The sequence below is a fragment of the Pagrus major genome, chromosome 11 (assembly GCF_040436345.1).
Source record: "Pagrus major chromosome 11, Pma_NU_1.0".
NCBI lineage: Eukaryota > Metazoa > Chordata > Actinopteri > Spariformes > Sparidae > Pagrus > Pagrus major.
The window spans coordinates 12,776,963-12,798,599 of NC_133225.1; the positions used below are offsets into that span (position 1 = coordinate 12,776,963).

The 21,637-nt window shown below is 43.6% G+C and overlaps 1 protein-coding gene across 2 annotated transcripts in view; it reads right to left on the reverse strand.

The window, feature by feature from the left end:
• ssbp4 (single stranded DNA binding protein 4) overlaps nucleotides 1-21,637 on the reverse strand; it is an 88,497-nt gene that overhangs the window by 43,280 nt on the left and 23,580 nt on the right. The gene's annotated exons all lie outside the window — the stretch shown is intronic.

The following is a 21,637-nucleotide window of genomic DNA, read 5'->3' on the forward strand; positions in this document are numbered from 1 at the left end:
TGGGGGAATGGATTAGATATGTGTCACAAACCACCATCTCTGGTGTTACAAACTGTTCTATCAAAAAACTTAATGGTTCACACCTCTATTATAATATCTCTGGCGTAATTCACTCTGGGAGTTAATGTCCACCCTCATGTTTCAAAGTCCAGTTTTTGTTTCTGTTCTGTGCAGTTCCAGTTTGGTTTACTCACTCAAATCTCTCCCAACAACATTGTCTTACTGTCCAGCTGCCAAAATCCAGATAAGAGACGAGGTGATAAAAATGTTCATCTTAGTCGCCTTTCATTATTACCATACGCTTACAGCAATTAATTTTTATGAACAGCAGAATGATATGAGGAATGTCTTTGCCCCAGGTTGTGCCTCTCAGGCTACTGCCCTCGTGCCTGACAGGTCGAGGTTGTACCTGCAGCCTGAAAGACAGACCGCAGGCACAGCTGAGGGCTGAAAACACTGGCGAACTATTGTTTGTTTCAGGTAAATATCAATCAACAATGAGGCTGTAATGCTGAATGTTTTTTTTTTCCTTTACCAGGCTATAGTTAATTTGGAAAGCCTGATTTAATAATAAAGTGTTTGCTCTGACAGGAAACAGAAAAAAAAACACATATTTTCATTTTTTAGATGAAAAACTTCATCCACACACACACAACTGAAACTCCACCAGAGCCCTTGTGTGCACCCCTACTGTTAATCGCCACATTATCCTCGCTCTTCATGTTCAAATTTCAAGAGATTAAAAATAGCAATAAAAAAACAAACACAAATGACCTGCAGCCGACACAGACTGCTGCTCGTTGAACTGATAAATTTGGCGAGGCCTCAGTCTGGGCGTTAACTGCGGATGAAAGCCGCGTGAGTTTGAATGACTTTGACAAGATGGAGTAAAATGAGATTTTGATGTTTTCAGAATAAAAGAAGAGAAAAATCAAGCCAAGGACGTTTTTGTGTTTCCGTCTTTGAAACACAGAACAGACTAATTGTCTGTTAATATCTGAAGAGTATCTATTCATAGACTAAGACAGGCGCACACACAGAGGACAACTTGATGACAGATGGAAAGAAATTAGAGGCAAAGTAGCATTAATATTCCATCTCTTAATAACAACCAGAGCCCATCCCCCACCTCTGGCACCACACAGTCACACCCACACACACGCACACACGCACGTGTACGTGTATATGTGCGTACAAACAGTCCTGTCCTGGAGAGCATGTTGGCTCGTCCCGAAACAAACAGGAAAAAATCCACAAATTCAGCCGCTCCCATCCTCCTCCTTCTTCCTCCTATCCTTCCCCTCCCTCCTTCTCTGCTCCCCCTGAACACCAACCCCCGCCTACAACCTGGTCTCCTTCCCCTTCCAGCCCTTCCCACCCACCCACCCAGCCCCACTGCCCTCCAGCCCTGCAGCCTCACAGCAAAGTAGAGAGCAATCCCTTGGTGGGTCAGCCAGATTAAACTGCCACTGTAATCCGCTTGGCTTTCACCTCCTTGTCCTCAGCCGAAGAGAGAGAGAGAGAGAGGGATGGAGGGAAAGAGAGGAGGGCTGGGTGGAGGAGTAAAAGGGCAGGAGGATGGAGAGAGAAAGAGAGATGGGGAGAGAAAATGTAAGATAGCAAAGAAAGAGAGACGGAGGGAGAGGAGAGAGAAAAGAGAGGTGGATGGAGGGGGAGGGCAGAGCTGGGGGAAGTAGCTAAATGACAACAAGGGCACGGAGAGAGAAAAACAAGGAGTAGAAAAGAAGGAGAGAAAGACGGAGAAAAAGAGAAAAGCTGAAAGAGAGAGGGAGGCAGTACAGGGCTGAATTAAAGCAGTGTGAAAAGGAGGAAGTGAATAATGAATCTCATAAAGGAAAGATATTAAGGACGAATAAGAGTCAAATAAACTGTGTTACGAGAGGGAGTGATGAAGGACAGTGGGGTAATCCTGGTGGCAGAGCTTCTGTGGCGAACATAATGAACCAAACAGGAAACTATGTTGAAGCACGCCCTCGTCTTCATGTAATGATGAAATTTGTTTTGTATGAAATTCGTAGGAAATGACACCGTCCCCCTCATGGCCAATCAGTACCCAATCCTTCCCGTCATCTCGCGCCGACCCGGAATGGTTGCGTTCACCCCCCTCGGCCAACTAATAATGAAAACGCCGGAGATGTGTGGTGAAATGTGCCATCGCCTCAAGTTTTGTTTAAATCTCATCAGCAGTGTCAGGGAGATCAAACATGAAGGGCAACATGAGTGAGTGAATGAATGAGTGTGTGGTGTTACTGTGAACGTGGCAGATTAAGCTGTCTCCTGTTGAATGTAAACGGTCACACACTATATTGTCACCATCACATCAGTTTCTTTTTATGTTAAACCTTCGCTTTCCAACTAGTTTGATAGTCAGACCGTGTTAGCATTGTAACGTGGTGCCTATTATAGCACGGATATCTGACCCGAACCTGTCGGGACCTGATCGGATCAAAATTGGGAAATGTTGTCCGGGTTCGGTCATATCAGTTGACATGGCGCTTTCAAGTTCTCTGCCTGGATGCAACTCCAGCTCTGTATGAGTATGCGTGTCGACACAGATATAAAATATAATGTATATATGTGCGTGGAACGATTCAATTCACAGTATTGGGACAGAAAAATGCAGCCTGATGTTTAATGGACACTTGGGAGGAGCAGAAACAAGTTGTGAACACAACACTGACATACAGTATCATCACATTTTAAGTTGATATGCTGAAGTCGTTCGCATACAATGTTGCTAATTTACACATCCAGCAGTTTCAGAGCAACATTATCATTCTTATTCTTATATTATTATCATTTGTTTGGAGTCATGTTGTAGCCATCTGGCAAATGGAAGTACAATTTTAGCATATTTTTTTGCTCTGCTTTTGGTCTCTAACAACTCCTGAGGGAAATATCTGGCTCTTCAGCTGCTGAATGCTTTACTATGTAGTTTGTCAGTTCCTTCCAACTGCATCTGCCCGTTACAACACTGGTTATATGACTGTTCTTTTACTTGGAACAACTTGGTTAAGGTGATCTTTCCCCTAGCAAAGGTCCTGGCCCAGGTTAAGAGAGACCAACACTGACTGACAACCAACCCTAACCTCCTACTTTTGCGGCGTCTGCGTCCATCTTTGTCTCTGACAGACAACAGTTCTGATTTCAGAGCACATGCCCGGTTAGATAGTCACAGCTGTACACATGCCAATGATGCAATTATAACCGTAAGGCAAATAAGATGAAAAAGTTAATTTGTACACACGACGGTTTCAATAATCAGAGTTTTTGCATTCTTCTGCTCGCAGTCCATTTTCATGCGAATGAACGAAATCTGAAAATCCTGAGGTGGTTATTTAGAAATGCAAAAGTTCACATGGAGTCGAAGTCAAACCCAAGCCTCAGTGTGAATGTAGGAACTCAAAAGTATCAAAACAACTTACAGATTTAACGTCTAAAACTTTTCACTGGGATAATATTTTTTACTCATGTGCCCTTTATGATACACGTAACAATTACATTTACAAGGCATGCTTGCAAAGTCAGTAAATCTGAAACATATTAAAGTACAAATTGATTCTCAACTCCCTATAAACTAAACTGACTCAAATAAAACGACTGTAAAAAAGTGATTGTAGTTATACTTGATTTCATGTGATGTAACTCCAAACAACTATCAACATCACCTCTGTGGTTTAATTTGACGATTTCAATAATGAAACATTCAGACGAACTCTAAATCATGTGAAGCTGAGCTCCTCGTGCTGACATTATCGTCCGTGTGCGTGTGTGGGAGCGTGTCCGCTGGGTGCTCGGGAAGAGTGTTAAAGTGTGGAAAAGAAATAGAGTTAACAGGTACTACCCTCCTCCAGACCATAGACAGGGAGGGGGGCTGATGAGAGAGGGAGGGAATGAGGGAGAAAGAGAGGGAGAGGCAGGAAGAGGGAGGATATCCTGCGAGGAAAGGCTGTGATATACGAGCAGGGTACTTCAAACAAGCAGGGGGAGGGGGACACTCCTTCTCCAATAAAACCAAGGGAGGCAGAAGGAGGAGAAGAAAGGAGAGAGCAGAGATTTAAAAGAGGGTGATACAGTAGATAGAGGAAAAGTTGGAGGGAAGTTGGTGCCAGATGAGCCGGAGCGGGAATGATTTGAATGAGAGTGGGATGTCCTCACTATAGTGATGCAATAAAACCCCCAAACTACCTAAAGACACAAATCTGCAGGAGGGCATCTTTCATGTTCAATGATTTCAGGTGAATGAGTGGGAGAAAAGAGTTTAAAACTAATGCTGACACCATTATTTCACTATCAGTAAAAGAAAAAGTAAAAGAATACCTTTTTCTAGTCATAAGCTCACAAACATTATACAATCAGTTTGTGTTTCCTTGTTTCAAATCATAGGAAAACAACTTTGCAGATTATTTTCTGTCTAGTTAGATGATCATTTCTTAAATCTTACATGACACAGGAGATAGAAGAAGTACGAGCAATACATCAGTGTAGAAATACTCCAAGTTAAAGTCATGCATATAAGTTTTTAATTAAGTTAATTTATAAAATTATGAGCATCAAAACACACTACCAAAAAGTACCAAAAGTAAAAGTAATCATTATGCAAGATGGCTTATTTCAGACAGATTTGCCTTCAGAAATCATTAAAGTTTTATTTTAATTCAAAATACTACATCATAATTTATTTGTCGATTATATTTTGTATCATTAAAAGGTGCAACATGTAAGAATTTTGGTTAAAAACATTCAAAACTTCATTACATTTGTCACAGAATGTGTGAAGGAATCACAGTTGTAACATTATCATGTCTACGTTTATGTTGCTGACCGAAGGTCTTTCTGCACTATCAGAGCTCAGAAAAAAGCTTCTGGTGATAGAAAGTAATGAGAAACATTTGGAGCAAAGGCAAACATGCCAAAGATTACACACCAGAGTCCCCTGAAACAACAAAAGAACTCAAAATACATGGTGTAAAAATCTAGTTTTTATTCCAATATTTGTTTTTTTCCATCTGTTCTTCGTGTTCAGGAAAAACACCAACACATTCCCAGATGTCTTCAACAAATGATGAGTCCTGTTTACTAATCATTTAAAAGAATGTTGCAACCGTACATGAAACTCAAAGCTGAAAACTCCCACCGAAAATAATGCGCGTGGACACACACCGCTACGTCTGTGCCCTGCAACAAGTGATTGATGAGTTCAGGAAGGGGCTCTTGGGCAGAGGAAGTCCAGTCTGGGTCAGACTTCATCGACACATCCAGGCATGAGCACCATCTGCATGCACTCACGAGTCACACACACCCCCCCTCCACACACGCAGGAACACACTCCTCTACTCATTTCAACATGTGATACTGTTCCTTTCATGCTGTTTACTATATAATGTCTTTCCTCCAGCAGCAGAGTGTCAAGGTGAGCAGAGCGAGTCGGGCATGCCGGCTCAGCATGCACTCCACAGTTTTAGGCTCCATGTGTGCCATTGTGGGCCAGCGTGGGGCTGTTTTTGACAGCAGCCATTACAACAAATAATTGAACAGCAAATGAAGACAAATGATATGATTGCAGAGCGCGTCCCAGCAGTCAATCCGCTATCTAGGTGGTTCCCATTCAAAGGCATTGATCAGCTTTACAACCTAAGTAGCTGGCCAGGAAACTAAATGGTGGCGATCAATGCTATTTAACAGATTATTGACTGCTGACTGGTTGCCCGAGATCAAAATAGAGACAGGGGGATGAAGAAATAAGCAAATAGAGGAATGGAATGAAAACACATGAAATTGGAATCGGTTCCTTTGCTTCAGTGATGATAAATGGGAAAGAAAAACACTGAGACAGCAGAGAGCGGCGAGGAGGAGAGAGGGTGCATTTTTCTGCGTGCGCGGCTGAATGTGCATGATCATGTGCATTTAATGAAGAAACAACGGCAAGAAAAACAAAGAGAAGAAGCCAGAATGATTGAAAGAAAGAAAGCTCAGTTTGCATACAGTCTGTTATCGAAAGAGTCTTGTGTCGAGCTCCACATGTGACCAGATGTGGTCCACACATTTGTCGTACTTTGGCAAAAATCAGCTCAACGAGGAAGAACCTCGTCAGAATCAGCCGATACTTTCTGCTCCTCTTTGTTCAGCCTATCCTTGATGGAGCTTTCAAGTGGCGCACAAGCTGGCACAAAACAACAGCCGCTCGCACCGCAATTTCATCCCTTTGACTGCGTGCTCCTTCACGTGTGTCTCTGCTGTCTGTGTTTACAATGCATGAACCAGACCCGAGCCACCCGACAGCTCATCAGGGCTTTGGCGGGCTTTGTGTTTGTGTGGCTTTTCACCTGAGCGCTGTGGGAGATCAGTAGTTAAAGGGTAACTTCACCAATTTTACACATTATTAAAGTGTTTTGAAAGGTCTTGGGGAGTACTACTGCATACGTGAAAAAGTAAGAGTATAAAACCTTTTGTGGCTCCAGAGGAAGCTACATGCAATCTGATTAATTGCCACACATGCCTGAGCCAGCACTGCTAACAAAAACAGAGCAGCTGTGCAAAATAATTTCTAGCATGACAAACTAGGCATAAATTATGCAAATGTGTGACATGGTGATGTAGTGTGATGTCACAAGTCACAGAATTAAAGGCGGGACTCAGGAGCAGTGTTTTATGTGGGAGAGAGGATCTTCTGTCGGTGCGGACTTTGACGTTTTTAACTTTCAAGATCTTTTACATGCACAAGAACCGATATAAAACAAGGAGGAAAGGGGGGAAAAAAACAGAAAAGCATAACAGATCTCCTTTAAATGTGCAAAATTGGTGTTACCCTTTAATGAAAATGAGGATGAGGAGCAGAGTGAAGGTTGACTTCAGTCCAAGCAGTCATGGAATGACATTTGTGTGTGTGTGAATGTGTGTGTGTGAGAGGATGAGGTAGGGGTTGGGGGTGTTTTACAACCTCCGACAGTCCCAAACCACTGTAGTGTTTAATACACACAGCGGTGTGTTACCATGGTGACTGGGCCCAGCTATGGGGCCCGACTCATGAGGCTGCATGTTTGTTGTGTATGTGTGTCCTGTTCGTGTGTGTGTGTGTGTGTGTGTGTGTGTTCGGCACTTGAGAATATACCAGTTGCTTCATCTGTGATTGCTCTCAGACTCTTTATCTCTGGCTACATTTTCTCAAATTTACTTGAAAACAAAAAAACACGATTTGCGCTTTTAAACGGCAGAAAGTGGCCGCGCTTCATTGAATCACTGTGTGCATGTGTGAGCGTGAATATGGACTTAAATATGGCTGTAGTAGATATGTGCCTGTGAGAATGTTTGTGTGTGTGTGTGTGATTGTGTATGTGTGTCTCTCTGCCTGCGTCTGTGTGTGTGTGTGTGTGTGTGTGTGTGTGTGTGTGTACACACTCCCCTTGCCTTTTCTCAGTTCAGCAGAACCTCATTAATTCAGCAGGAATGGAAATCATTTCTGCACGGAGTGCACAGGAGACAGAAAGAGATGGAGAGGAAGACGCGTGGAAGGGTGGGGGTGGTGGGTGGTGTTGGTGGGGGCCACAGTGAAGACTCAAATTTCTTTATTTTCTTTCCTGAAAATCATTCAATTAAAAGGAATCTGGATAAAAAGCACAATGAATTCACAGTATTGGCCACAAAGGGAATTCTACACACATTTCAATACCGTCTAATAATAATGCTGTTACATTGTGATTCAGCCATTTGCTGACAACTCCTGAGAAATAACACATATGACTAATCTGAGCCTTGGTTTATCTAAATCTCATAAGGTTTATACACAAACAAATAGACTGGACAAACAACCAAATATAGCAAACGTCCAGATGGATACATTAATAAAAAGGTAATCTTCCTTATGTAGCAGCAAATCAGAGCCTCCTCCATCCCTCCCTCTGTCCCCTCCTCCTGCCATCTCTCCATCCTGCAGCCCGCCACCAGACAATATGGAGCAGACAGTAATCTGGCCATGCACTGAAGAGATTACAGCATCCAGCAGGAACGTTTCAGCGCAGAAGAGAGCAGCTCAGTTCAGCACAGCACAGAGGAAGAAACGCGAGAGATCGTCCAAACTGAGTCAACACAAAGTGGGAATCTATAGCAGAAACACTCTGGCAGAGCGTCGGATGGTCGCGCACACTTCCTCAGTGAAAGCTGACCTTTTCAGAGTGCAGCAGAGTGCAGTGTTGTGGGTCTCTCTTTTCCAAATGTCACTTTTTACAGAAAAGATCTGATGTGGTAAAAACAGATCAGGCAGCGCAGACAGGACACAAAGGAGGTAATAACACTGCACAAATACTTACATGAACAAACACTGGAGCTTAAATAAGTCCAAACATCCAGTCAATAAACGAAACAGATGTGCTGCCCTATTTATCCACTGAACTTAATCACGACGCGAGGTATAAATAACCGTCATGGAGGCTTACGTCCAGGCAGAAAAGTCGAGGTTGGAAGTTCACACATTGCACTTGTTACTAAGTACGTGATTTTTTGATCTTCCTGACCTCCCGAAAGAAATAAACCCTTAACAGCAGCTTCTGACCCCGCGCTGACCTCAAGGCTGGCTAATACCTCAGTCAGAGGAAAATCAGTCACATGAACACACTCGAACAAAGACAAGTAAACACTTCTATTTTAAGCTCTATTGTCTTTACTGTGCAGAAGAAGTAACTGCAACCGTGGTCACAGTGCCAGAAAACCTTCTCAGTGATGAACTTCCTTTCCAAAAGTCTGTTTAAATAACAAATTTCCGGTTAATATATCATTATATCTGTAAATGATTACTGCCTTTGGACTGTAGATTAATAACATACAGAACTCCATCCCGTTTTTATCTAATTTCTGTTGTAACATAACAAAATAGTGAGCACAAGCCAATAAATGGACACTCAAAGCAACATGACTTGTATTAAAGTGTTGTTGTTGTTGGCTGTGTCTTTGTGTAGAGGACTAGTTAAGTGACTTTACTTATAAAAATTCTGAGGCGATCGGTTTCCTGACTTTTTTCCAGTAAAGTGAACTTTACAAATTTACAGCGCACATATTCATTTCTGAGCTCACGATCAATTAACAGCCACAAATACCGAGGATTCTTCTGTACATCTGTGAAAAGCTGACAAAGATGTGTTTAAACGTGTAACATCAGTTGCGTCTGTGTGTAAACATGTGAGGTGGAAGGACTCTGAAACATGCAACTCATCCAAGTTCTTCATCTTCCAAAGCGCAGGAAAAAATCTTTCAAGAGTTGCCAAAAAAAAAAAAAACCTGAAAAAAAATCTAAAATAGTTCCAGGAAACATTAACTCATTACTCCAGCCAGCAGTTTTGAGACAGCTGCTAAAGGGTACTATTAATGACAGACCTCATTAGACGCTCTGCTCTGACTGTAATTAAGTCTAACAATCAAATTTTCAACTTGTACTTTTCAAATCTACCATCAGAAGTGGTCCAAATGTGATGCTGTGTGCTACGGGAGCTTGAATGAGCTTAAAGAAACAGCTGTGTACAACCAAACTCAAGGTGAGGGACGTGAGAAACCTTCAGTCAAATATAAAGCAGGAGAGGAAGAAACTCTCCTGGATGATAAACACGATGTTTACTCGAAACATTCAGATGAGGAAGAAAAGGAAGAAATGACAAAGTCGGCAGTTCATCTTCCCTTTAAGCGTCACGATCTGTTTACATGACCTTCTGTTTTAAAGCCCTTTATTATCCCAACTGATCATAAATATAGCACAATTCCTCTTCTGATGTCACTTTTTTTAACCAAGTAGACAAAAGCCTGATAATGGACAGGGTGTTAAGTAGAAAGGAGGAACGTGGAAACCGGTGAGTGTAGCTGAAAATGAAAACTTCACCAACAGGTTTCTCACTGAAACTGTTGCAGACCTCGACACGGGAAGAAGGGGTGCTGAGGGGGCTTCAGCGTGACCTAAAACATCGCATTATAAAAACCATCATTTGACAGTCCACATGATATAAAAACGTTCTTTGATCATGAAGCCTAATGTTACTTGACTATTCTCTGATTTATCAGTCAAATGTACGAACTCTACTGCAGACTGGCAGATCTGCATCATATATGCTCCTCTCCTCTGTGAAACGTCTGTATCGGACACAATGTATTTCATACATGAAAAGAAATTACTTCATGTATAGCACTCGCCGAATTTGAAAGAAGGCCCAGATAAAGAAGAATTTTTTATAGATAGCGTTTCCCGAAGTGTAAGTTCCTCCTAACTCGACAACTCACAAAATTGAGCGATTTTATAAGGGAGCCTGGGGAATTTCTCTCCCTCTTCATCTCCTTGCTGTGGTCGACTGCAATTGCTGTGGCTGCTTTGACCTATTATATGTTGGTGTTCACGTTCGCTGTCTGCTGAAATGCAAGACGTTTTCTAATGTTTGTATATTTTTGTGAATAACTGTTAGAAATAAGTTATCCTGACCATTCAAATTAATATAAAAAATATGAATGTCAAACACCATTTACTAAGATGCCAATAGATAGGCTGACCTCTCAGCACCCCAACTGTGACCGACTTCCAGCGGCCCTGGTTGCGGATGTTTGCAAAGGAACAAGCAAATCCCTACAACCTCAGATACATGTGTGTATTTGTAGTCCTGTGCATCTAACAAACACTTAACTCTCTTAGGAAGTTTATTTTGTCTGCATTTCAGTTGCCATCCAAGACAACATCTGCACACCTCTGCAGACAACTTTGCAGACTTGCAAAAGTAAGAGCCTGTTTTCATGCTTCAAGGTGTTGAAGCAAAAGAAAAGCTACGAAGAAACAGTCAGCAGGTTGAAATCATGGTGCAAAATCAGGAGAGGTAGAGGAGTGAAGGTGTAATGATCGAGGAGAGGAAGGTGAGGAGGAGATGATAAAAGGTGGAGCAGAGAGAGAGGCCAAAGTGATTGAAGGTGTAGCCCACCGTTGAATGGAGGCTTAAGGAGAGAGAATAGAGAGGGACAAACAGATGAAGGTGTAAAATAAAAGGGGGGAAGGTTCTCAAGGTGTAATGGTGGAGAGAGAGGAGAGCTGAAGGAGCCAGGTGTGGCAGCAGCCACAGAGGTAATCAGTGGGCCGATGGGGAGTCATTCCACTCAGAGTGAACGGGCTGCCGAAGTACCTGGAATAAAAATAATCATTACACTGCATTAAAGTCACTGTCTGTAAATATACCCTGGGCAGCAGTAAAGCACGCTCACCGTGGCCACCGCCATCAGGACACTTGCGCACCTTCAACGCACACGTATGTCAATATGTAAATACACACGCGCGGAAATTAAAATAAAATGCAAATATCCCCGAGGATGTGAGCGCGTCCCTCTGAACGAGCGGTGTGAAAAAAACAGCGACTCCCCTGCTGATTCTGTGCATTTATCCTGTCGTTACAAAGACGAGCTTTTAACAGAAACAAACTGTTCTCCAAATATAACTCAACCAGCTCAAAGCACGTTCATTATCCCCCCCCCCCCCCCCATAACTTATAAGTGTTATTTTAGCAACAGAAACCCCGACAGAGGCTTGAACTGGATCTCTCTCACACATTTATTCTGCCTCTCAGTATTGCTGCCTTTGGAAAATGGGGATTAAGTCTGCATTTAGGAGAATTTGAATTGCAAATAAGGCTTTGTAATTGTTTTAGTCTTTAATCCTTGCAGGGAGGGCCTCAGTGTAATGCAAAGTTGAGACAGGCGAACATCTCAGGCATTCATCTGAGGAAGGACTGTGTTTGTTTCACCACTCGGTTCAATGAGACTTAATAAGCAGGGTGTCCGATGAGCACCTCACACACACACACACACACACACACACACACGTAGACACGTACATATGCACGCGCGCACAAACACAAGCGAGCACACTTCTGCACACACGCTGCAGCCCATGGGCCCATTGATAGCTCGGCCAGTTTATTTTGGTTGTGAGTTCGGGTGCCCAGCTGGTACTTGAGACTGGTGGACTGGCAGAGCTGTGCAGCAGACAGCAGACACGCACACACAGAGACACACACACGCTGTGCCAGGGACACACTGTGCCAGGCTGCAACGTTTGCCAGCTACAAGCCACAAAGAGAGGCAGAGGCAAAGGAGAGAGGGCAGGACAGAGTGTGTGTGAGGAGGAGAAAGATTGCACGAGTGGGCAAAGAGGTGAGGAAGAAAAGAAGAAAGAGTTGTTTGAGTGTTTGAAGGAAGCTCTGACTTGAGGGAGGAAGAGAAGTTACTTATTAATTAAACATTTTAATTAATTTGTCAACACAATTTAAGTCTGCTGCTCTTGTATGTAAACAAATGTCCCCTAAGCTTTGCGGTGACATGAGGCCACGTAACATGTAAATACAACATGCGGAATAATCACGCCGATCACATGAAGCGAAGTAAAGGCAGCAGACTAACTCGATGTTTACCTTCACGTTATGACACCTGTGGGAGCCAAGTTATATTTCGACATCATAATTTGGTAAATAATTTAATTTTGATGAATATATTTAAATTTGATAAACAAGCACAGTCTGTATTTTGTTTAATTATCTATTTACATTAGGCTAAGTCAGTGATTTCATTGACTAAATTCATTAATAGTCTGATAACGTCAGCGAAAAATCAGTTGATTCACTTCATGTGGACGTCAGCTTGATTTTGTTAAAAGGCACCACTTTGGAAGCATTCTGTCAGAACGGTGATAAAGGTTGCCGTCGCTGCAAGAGAAATAGGGCTCTAGTGCTCATGGAGGTGAATTTGCAAAAACACTTTGTCACCGCACTTAAGTAGACTTCTTCAGGTATATGTACTTTACTCGAGCATTCATTTTTTCTGACAACTTTTAACTTTTGCTCCCTTAAATTCTAACACAAATATCTGTACTTTCTATTCCTGACATTTTCAAAACAGGCTCGTTACTTTAGTGTTAATGCTTCTGAGGTGAATCCCGGATTATTTCTATTTTGCGTCATTGCACGCCGCCTTCCCAACATCGCAAGACTGATCACGCACGCCGAACGTAACAAGACGAAACAACGTAAAAGACGTAATGGGACAGAAGCGGACAGTGAAGGGGGCTCCGATGGGGAGAAAAGGTGTGTTAATGACGCCGATTTATACTCTGAGTACATTTCAGAGCCTGTACTTTCTTACTTTTACCGGAGTCTTTACTTACAGTATCTGTACTTTTACTTGAGTAAATAATGTGTGTACCTCTCCTGTTCTGTTACTGCCGAGCCACACTATTCTCTAACTGTACTACAGTTGGTTAATTAGGAGAACTTTAAATACTGCAGTAAGAAGATACTACAACGGTGTGGAGTACAATATACACCAGTTGAGCAGAGGCAATCGTTAAGCTTCATAACCCAAGAACATCTATGACAGGATGACTGAGAAAACAATCATCAAACCCCTGTCAGTGATGGCAATGCGCAAATAAACAAAATGTTATGTTCATATCAATAAAAAAAAAGGGCTCATTTCCAGTTGTGTGTAACATTTCAGGGCTTAAAGACAGTCAAAAGCACCAACCATCAGTGTTTTGTGGTGGAAACAGCACCTCAAAAGTATACAGTGGAAGTATCACGACAAAACTCTGTGTGAGGAAGCTCTGAAATCTACAAAGACTCAACCACAAACCTGCCGCATCATTCACCAGTGTGATCTCCGCTGGGGTCCCCCTCACTTTCACCGTTTCAGGTTGATTTTGTTCCTGAAGTCTCTCTCAACATTGTTCCTGCCACCACAGCGCACATGACAGAAGATCAGAGTTGAAGAAAATGTTGCTTCAAACTCAAAACAACGAGAGAGAACTGTCTTTGCCCAGAGTTTCACCTCTCAGGCGACCTACAGGCTGCCTGCAGACACTACTCAGGGCTGGATGAAAGCTTACAACTGTGGTTTAATGTGTCTCAACACCATCGTCAAGCTCCTATCTTGATAAAAGACTATTATAATTCGGCCAGGGAGGATTGTGAAGCACACAATGCATGTCATACATACTTTAAATTCAGTGTTTTTCTCCGTCTTAAACTTGTGAAACTCTTGATCTCAAATGTCGTGCATCCTGCTTAATCAATCATCTTACAGCCTTAAAAGTGTCCTCACACACTTTGACAGGACGTCCCAGATGTCCTCCTTCCAAACTTCCTCAGCAATCAAGTTTGACTTACAAATCTAACTTTTTTCATATCCTATCCACCACAGCAGCTCCAGTGTGAGCTGATTTAATTTAGGGACTTGGCGTAAAAGAAGGAAAATGGCCTCTCGACTCCCCGAGTTAACCAACAGGAGTGTGTGTTTAAAGATAGGTTTCACTCCCTGGGACCGCTCTGACAATCCTTGTAACCATCGTCAGTGTTTTAGACCTAATGAGTAACAGCAGTAAATGGAGTGCCGCTCCAAGGTTTGCTCTGGGAACGAGAGCACAGCTGGAAAAAGCTGACTGGAGACGAGAAAAATGCCCTTGAAATTTACAAAATGCTCACAAAAAATCCAAAATCCCATTCCAGGTCGTTCTGCCTTCTGCTCAAAGACTTGGGACACAAAGTTAGAACAACACAATGTCAGCGGAGGTTGCCAGAGTAAAGTTTAAACTAAGCAGAAGCAAACACAGCAGACGCATCATAATTGCAGTAATTAATGCCATGTTTCGCAGGGTCTTTTAACACAATGGATTGATGGATACCGTAAGTGGATGTGGTTTTGGTGTCACCAGTGTCGGGGGGAACTTCAAAAGATGGTGACAGAGAGGGCGTCTGTGTGTGTGTGAGTGTCTGAGCCGAATCAGGAGATGCAGCCTTGGCAGGAGAAAACACCACACAGACACAAACACCTCCGGCACGGAAGGTCGCCCTCGAACTTCCAACCCCCTGACAAATTGCTCACTTCAATTCTCCACAGTAAACCGGTTACAGTCGGGGGAAACAAGTGATGAATGCTGCTTTTTTTTAATTATTGAACCATAATTTATTTCCTGAAAACGACTACACGGACTGAGACAGAATTGGCAGCATCCACTCCGAGTTTCACTGGGAGAGATAAACAAATGCCTGGAGGACTTTTCCACTATTTCCCAGCATGTAGTATTCATCTAAAGCATTTGTTTAAATTTTATGGATGATGATGTTGCAACTAAGGGGGCATTCATGGGTAACTGGGTTAGGGAAATTAAATGGGACCGGGTTGGAAATCTGCAATGGAAGGAGGGAAAGGAATCGCTGCAGTGTTTGGTTTCTACAATAGCTATGCTCGGGCGGATTCGCGGCTAGTAAGAAGCAGCAAAACTCTGATAAACTCTGAAAAATGCAGACTTCAAAAACAGTCCCCAGTGTCTTCAGACACCTCTTTCTTCCTGCACACTGATACATCTCCCTCCCTCCTCCTCCCTCGCTGCCTCTCCTCCTCTTCTCTCCTCTCTGTCGCTTGTCTGTCCGTCCCCGTCCCTGGTTTCTCGTCTCCATATGTCTGTCTTCATGTCCGTCTCTTGTCAAACACAGATCCGGAAGCCGGCGCTCTCAGCGTTTCAGATCAAATGCTAAAACCACGGCACTTTTTTTTTTAAGCTCGCCCAGAATGAACCTGCAAGGAAGGGAACCATAAACAATATTTGATCTTCTGCTTCTGTCACTTCCAGACCTCCAGCCGAACACACACACACAGCTTGAGGGCAGCACTTTCAGGCTTTGTTCCTTCCCTCAGATAGGGAAAGGTATACACAGACAGAGGAGCCAACTGGCCTTTTTCATTTAGACGGTAACAAAGGTAAACAACGGCACACAAAGACAGCGTCCTCTCGCTCGACGCCCGTCTGCCTGCAGCCTGCACTCCACGCACTGTTTGATATTAAAAGACGACACAGGCGCAAACGGAGGAGGCGAGGGAGGGAGGACGGAGAGATGGAGAGACAGATAGAGACAGACAGAAATGGAGACACAATGTTGTGGCATGCCGTTTGTGTGTAGGCTAAATTTAAACTGAAAACAACCGGGAGAATCTGTAGAAAGGAAGATTCCTCCGCTCTTTCTCCTCCTCCTCCTCCATCCCTCCATCCATACCTACTCTGCCTATATTATGGATGTTATTATTATTCCTGCATGTCGTCATGTCGCCCCCGCTTCTCTCCTTCCCCCGAGCGAGAAAGCGGGCACTACTGGCACCCAGCCAGATTACCCAATCAATCTCCTCTGAGAGAGGGGGAGGGCGGAGAGAGGAGGGAGGGAGGGAGGGAGGCAAAAAAGGAGAGAGGGGGAGGAATAAGAAAGAGAGCGTGGAACAGAGAGGAAAGGAAAGAAAGAGCAGGGGGAGGATGGTGAAGAGGGGAGGGGGGTGTGTCGGTGGTGAAAAAGACCTGAGAGGAATTGAAGCAGGAGGAGGAAAAAAAAGCAGTGCAGGATGAGTAAATTCTGTCTCCGGCGAAAAGGACAGAGACAAAGACGGAGAGGGAGAGCATTCAGCAGACGTGTGGCGTTAAAATTAGGCGAGCGAGCACCTGGTACGGCAACACGGGGAGTTGTGGAGACAGAAAACACACACGCAAAATCGCACACAGAGTCCAGACAAAGGCTTGGCCATCAACGGTTGTTTACAGAGTGCAGCTCCTCCCCTCGTGCCACCTGTTACTGTGGTCCAGCCTGACAAATGTTTAACCCTCTCAAAGAATCCCCGGGCAACAGCCAACAAGAGCACCTCCGTCTCTCTGCTGTCTGCACACTGCATGCCGGGAACAGACTCTCTGACTCTGACTCTCATCATCTTTATGTTTTGATTAGTTGATTTAGAGCTGTTTAAATGATCAGTCGGGGAAATTAATCCACAACAATTCGGATGATTGATTGATCATTTGAGTTGTTTTTCAAGTGTACACCTGCTTCATTTGGAGCAGGTGATGAAGCACGTTGGCTTTTTCAGTGATTGCCCTTTTAATGATTTAGCCATTATAACTAAGGCTTTTAATATGTCCTGTTTTTATACTTTTTCTTGTTTGGAGTGCCTGGATTGCCTCTTTTTTCTCCGACACTATTTTTGCCGGCGTTGTGTTACATATAGAGCAACCAGTCGTCTTCTTCTTTTCAAACACCTGCTTGTTTCAGCTTCTAGTCACCAACCCGGTGCCCCCAGGTTCGGAAAAACACTGCGAAAGTGCAGCTCTAGGGTGCCCTTCCGGTTCATTATAAACGTATCACGACTTTCTGCGCACTGGTGCCCGACCGCATACAGCTGGTGCCCCCTTTTTTTATTTTCGCCCCTGCCCCTCAAACATCCTGAGCCCACCATGGTCGGTCAGACGAAACAAGACATTCATAGACGTCTTTGCAAAAGAAATACTGATATATTCAATTAAAATTGATATCAAACCGAGGAAAAATACAAATGATCACACTGGAGGAGCTGGATCTAGTGAATGTTTGGCATTTTTGCTCCAAATTGGGGTTAAAAGACTAATAATACAAATGCCTTTATACTTCTATTTCCCAACAGTGATCTGTCTCTACCGTCATCATGACAGTTCCCATCAATAAGCCGAGAGCTGAGCGGAGTCAGTGAAGCGCTGCGATGTGAATGACGCACTTGTGGCACTAAATCTGTGACACTCCGCAGGCGCTGAACCCGGATTGGCGTGAATCGCAGATGTTCGGGGTTGTGACCTCTGGCTGGGGCAAAACGTCTGCAACAACAAGGCCGAGTGTATCACTTCCTGAAAGACTGTTTGTCAGTGATTGCAAGTGCGTGCGTGCGTGTGTGTGTCGGAGAAGACAGAGACTCATTCTTCTGCCTGCTTTAATGTGCGTGCATGTGTTTGTGTGTGAACAAGTGTGTCTGCTCGCGTCAATATGTATGCTTTCTTCATCACAAAGCTCCCGTCCTTTAATCATTCATATTGAGTTACTAAAGACGTGCCATGTTCTTATAATCAAACACGTTTCCTCAACAAAGTGCTCGTTTGAGGAACATCCAAAAATTCGAGCAGAGAAGAGGACTATAAGATGTGCGGATCTCTTTTAGGAAATAAACATGATTAAAAGGCAGCGTGAAGAGGAAGGACAGCAACACAACTCCAACAATTAAGACGACAAGAGAGGCCACTTAAATTACTTTTACAGAGGTACAAGACTTCATTTCTGTTCCAGCTCTTTATGATACAGTATCATCTCGCTTACTTTGAGCGTTCATTTGCATATGAGTGTGGGTGTGCAATCTGCACACAAGCCGCGCGCCTGCGAGTGTTTACGCGCGAGTTCGAGTGGCGATGATTGTAGATTCACCATCCAGGGGTGAAGCCAACCAGCGATCCAGCTAGTCAGAGGCCTCCAGTTCTGGGAGTGCGGCCAGGGCTCCAATCCCACCACATTCCCCTGGATTAGCTGTCAACCAGTCCCCAGATCTGAGGATTAGCACATTATATTCCATTATCTTCCCCAAACTGGAGAGTCCACAAAGTCTACATCATCGCTCACAATGAGGGCCAGTAGGACAGAGCTGAGTAAGAGGTGCCTTCAAACCGGGGGCCAAATTGAGCCAAACTGAGCCGAGCCAAACCAAATCTGTAACTAAGACTCCACTCTGGCTCAACGTTGCCTAGCAACCACATCAGTTTCAGGAAACAAATAAGCAAACTGTATTCCTAAATATCAATTTTATAGCCCAGCGCTCATGTTTTCTTTTTGTTATCCACAACAAACGGACAGCTAAGCTACCAGAGAAGACTTTAAATTATAAAAAACATAAATAAAAACAACCAATTTATCTCGCACTCATTCCTCTTTCACTATTCCTGCTGAACGACACACACATACACACACACACACACACACACAGAGCAGAGTGTGTGCGGAGTGTGTGCGGAGTGTGTTCGACTCCTGGGAGCTGTGTTGTTTTTCACTCTGTGATCCGGGGGGACTTGGGGGAATGAGGGAGCCGTTATCAGCAAGGGGCCGTGATAGAGACTTGATCAGGCCGTCGGTCTACGGGGACCAAGGAGCCAGAGTTAATCAGAGACAGACAGACCCCTCATCACCCTGGGGATTCATTCACACACACACACACACACACACACACACACACACACACACTCTCCCTCTCTCTGTCGCACAAAGACACACATGCATGGTAACAGTCACAAAAGCACATGTGCTCACACACACACCTACTGCGTTCTGCTGTTGTCAGAGCCACTGCCACACCCTCGTGCATGCACACACGCTTCACTGCTGACTGTCACTTTGGGTTAAAGTTCCAGCTTTTACAATTAAAAATAGACCAAAAAATACATATATAGCTTTACTTCATTATAAAATAGCAGCACTAAAAAGCCCCCTGGGTCATTACCAACTTATGCTGTGCAGCCAAACACTGTTCAAAAAAAGGTTAACCTTATTTCAATTTCTAGTGAAGATCGTAACAAATATACAAGTCTGAAATTTGGGGACATCTAGAATATTTCCAGTTGTTGAAATATTGAAACAATAAAATCACAGAAACTTGGATTTGAATAATTCACTCTGTAAAACAATCTTAAAGCTTCAATGAGGAGTTGAAAGAAGATGGAATAAGATCCAACTGTAACACCACATTAGGGGGAAAAAAACCCAAAATCTGCCTCTTAAGGAGGCTGACAACTAAATCTTAAATTAATAAATATTTTTGTCCTAATTAGTCACCAACAAATCAGCCCTCTCCGTCAGACGGCAGACACACTGACCTCCTGAACTTGAACCAGGTCGAAGGTCAAACAACACCGTCTGAATCCTTGAACTCCAATAAAGTGTGTCTAGTAAAAACAAAACCTCAAATTGTCCCAGTTTAAGTCAAGGAACCTAAAAGGAAGAAAGGGTCATTACGTCACTGAATCTTGCTATGGTGCCAGACTGTGGTGACAGCTGTATTGAAGTCTATGGGAGATGCATGAAGAAACATACTAGCCCCAACATATCTTCGTCGTATGACTTCTGATGAAGAAATGCCTCCAGAAAATGAATCAGCACACTCAGAGAGTAGATTAACCACTGATTTTTTTTATTGATCGTGTTCACAGTGTAACTGCAGTCTCATCAGCAATATTTGGTCATATTATTAGTCATGTACCTACTATCTGAAGTGTGTTCTTTCATTTTCTAGAGGCATTTCTTCATCAGAAGTCATACAACGTTTTTATGTTGGGTTGTAGTGTGTTTCTCCATGCAGCTCCCATAGACTTCAATACAGCTGACACCACAGTCTGGCACCATAGCAAGATTCATAATGACCCTTCCTTCTTTGTCAGGTTCCTTGGTTTAAGTCTTCATTTGATTCATTCCCTCTATAATCAAATATACAGCTTCATTACTGATCCTGCCTCTCACCTGACCGCTTTCTGGGGCCGAAAACTGAATCACATGGACTTTTAAAATGTCTTTTTTATTTTCCTGTTGGCATGAATCTGAACCCTGAATTTCAGCCATATATTGACCAGGCCTGTCAAAGCAGAGCCGTTAAAGAGCTGACATGCAGGTATCCAGCTGGCCTACCTCTGGAGAAAGGTGTAGGAAATTATATTGCATTTAGATTAATTAGACACAGTTGTCAGATTTAATTAACTACTAGGTTTAATTAACCATGTAATTAATCTTATGGTGGTCCAACACGTGCACATACACACACAGACAGACTGCTGTGGATACACACACACGCACACACCACACACACACACACACACACACACTTACAACATGCACAACAAATGTAATCTGTTCGGCTGACAAGTGCTCACACTTTTGCTGTCAAACCTCATAAGAGAGTTCAGCTGAATGGGTGACCGGCTGTGGGCTAAAACAGCCTGAATGAGCAGCGTATGGTAAGAATAGCATCTCTAATCCATTTCAGGTTTCACTCCTGCCCAGGTGGGACGATAATCTACTAGTTGAGGCAGTCCGTCCAGTCAACATCCTAACAGCCGTGTAATCCTTAGTCAAATACGTCTCAGGCAACACAGAGCAAATGTTTAATAGAGCGTGGACGAGCCTGAAAGGAAGACATTCGAGGTAAAGTAGAGAAATCCATTTTAAAGCCCCGACTGACAGAAAGTGAGTGACCTCAAAATGGTCATTCGCGATGATGAGAGCTGCACCAACAAAGACTCTCTAGCTCCTCAACACAGTGTGTGTGTTTTTGTGTGTGTTCGATAGGTTACTGATCGACTGCTCGGACCCTTCAGAAGATGAGAGGGTCAAGGGGGCCTGGACCCTGACCCTTCGTCACCCTGTTCGTCCCCTGCAGCCACATCTAGCTCTAATGTGTCCTGTGTATTGTGTGTGAATGTGTGTGTTAATGTGCTTGTGTGAGCAGCCAGCTGCTTTATGCTCCCTGACCTTCACTGAATCCGTGAGTGGACCAATAAATAGCCAGCCAGTGCTGCCACCTTTCACCCCAGGCCGACAGTTTCGCTCAGACCTGCCAGGTCATGGGTCGGCACTTTTGAGGAAGTGCGGCCAGCAGATGAGCTACACAGTCAGAAAACTGATATCTGATCAAGGCTGATCATGTGAAATATGGCAGGATGGCATCAAGACTCCACCATCAGACTTTAAAAATTCAAAGATGGAAGTCTTAGGGCTTTCCCATAAAATATACAAGCAGTGTTCAT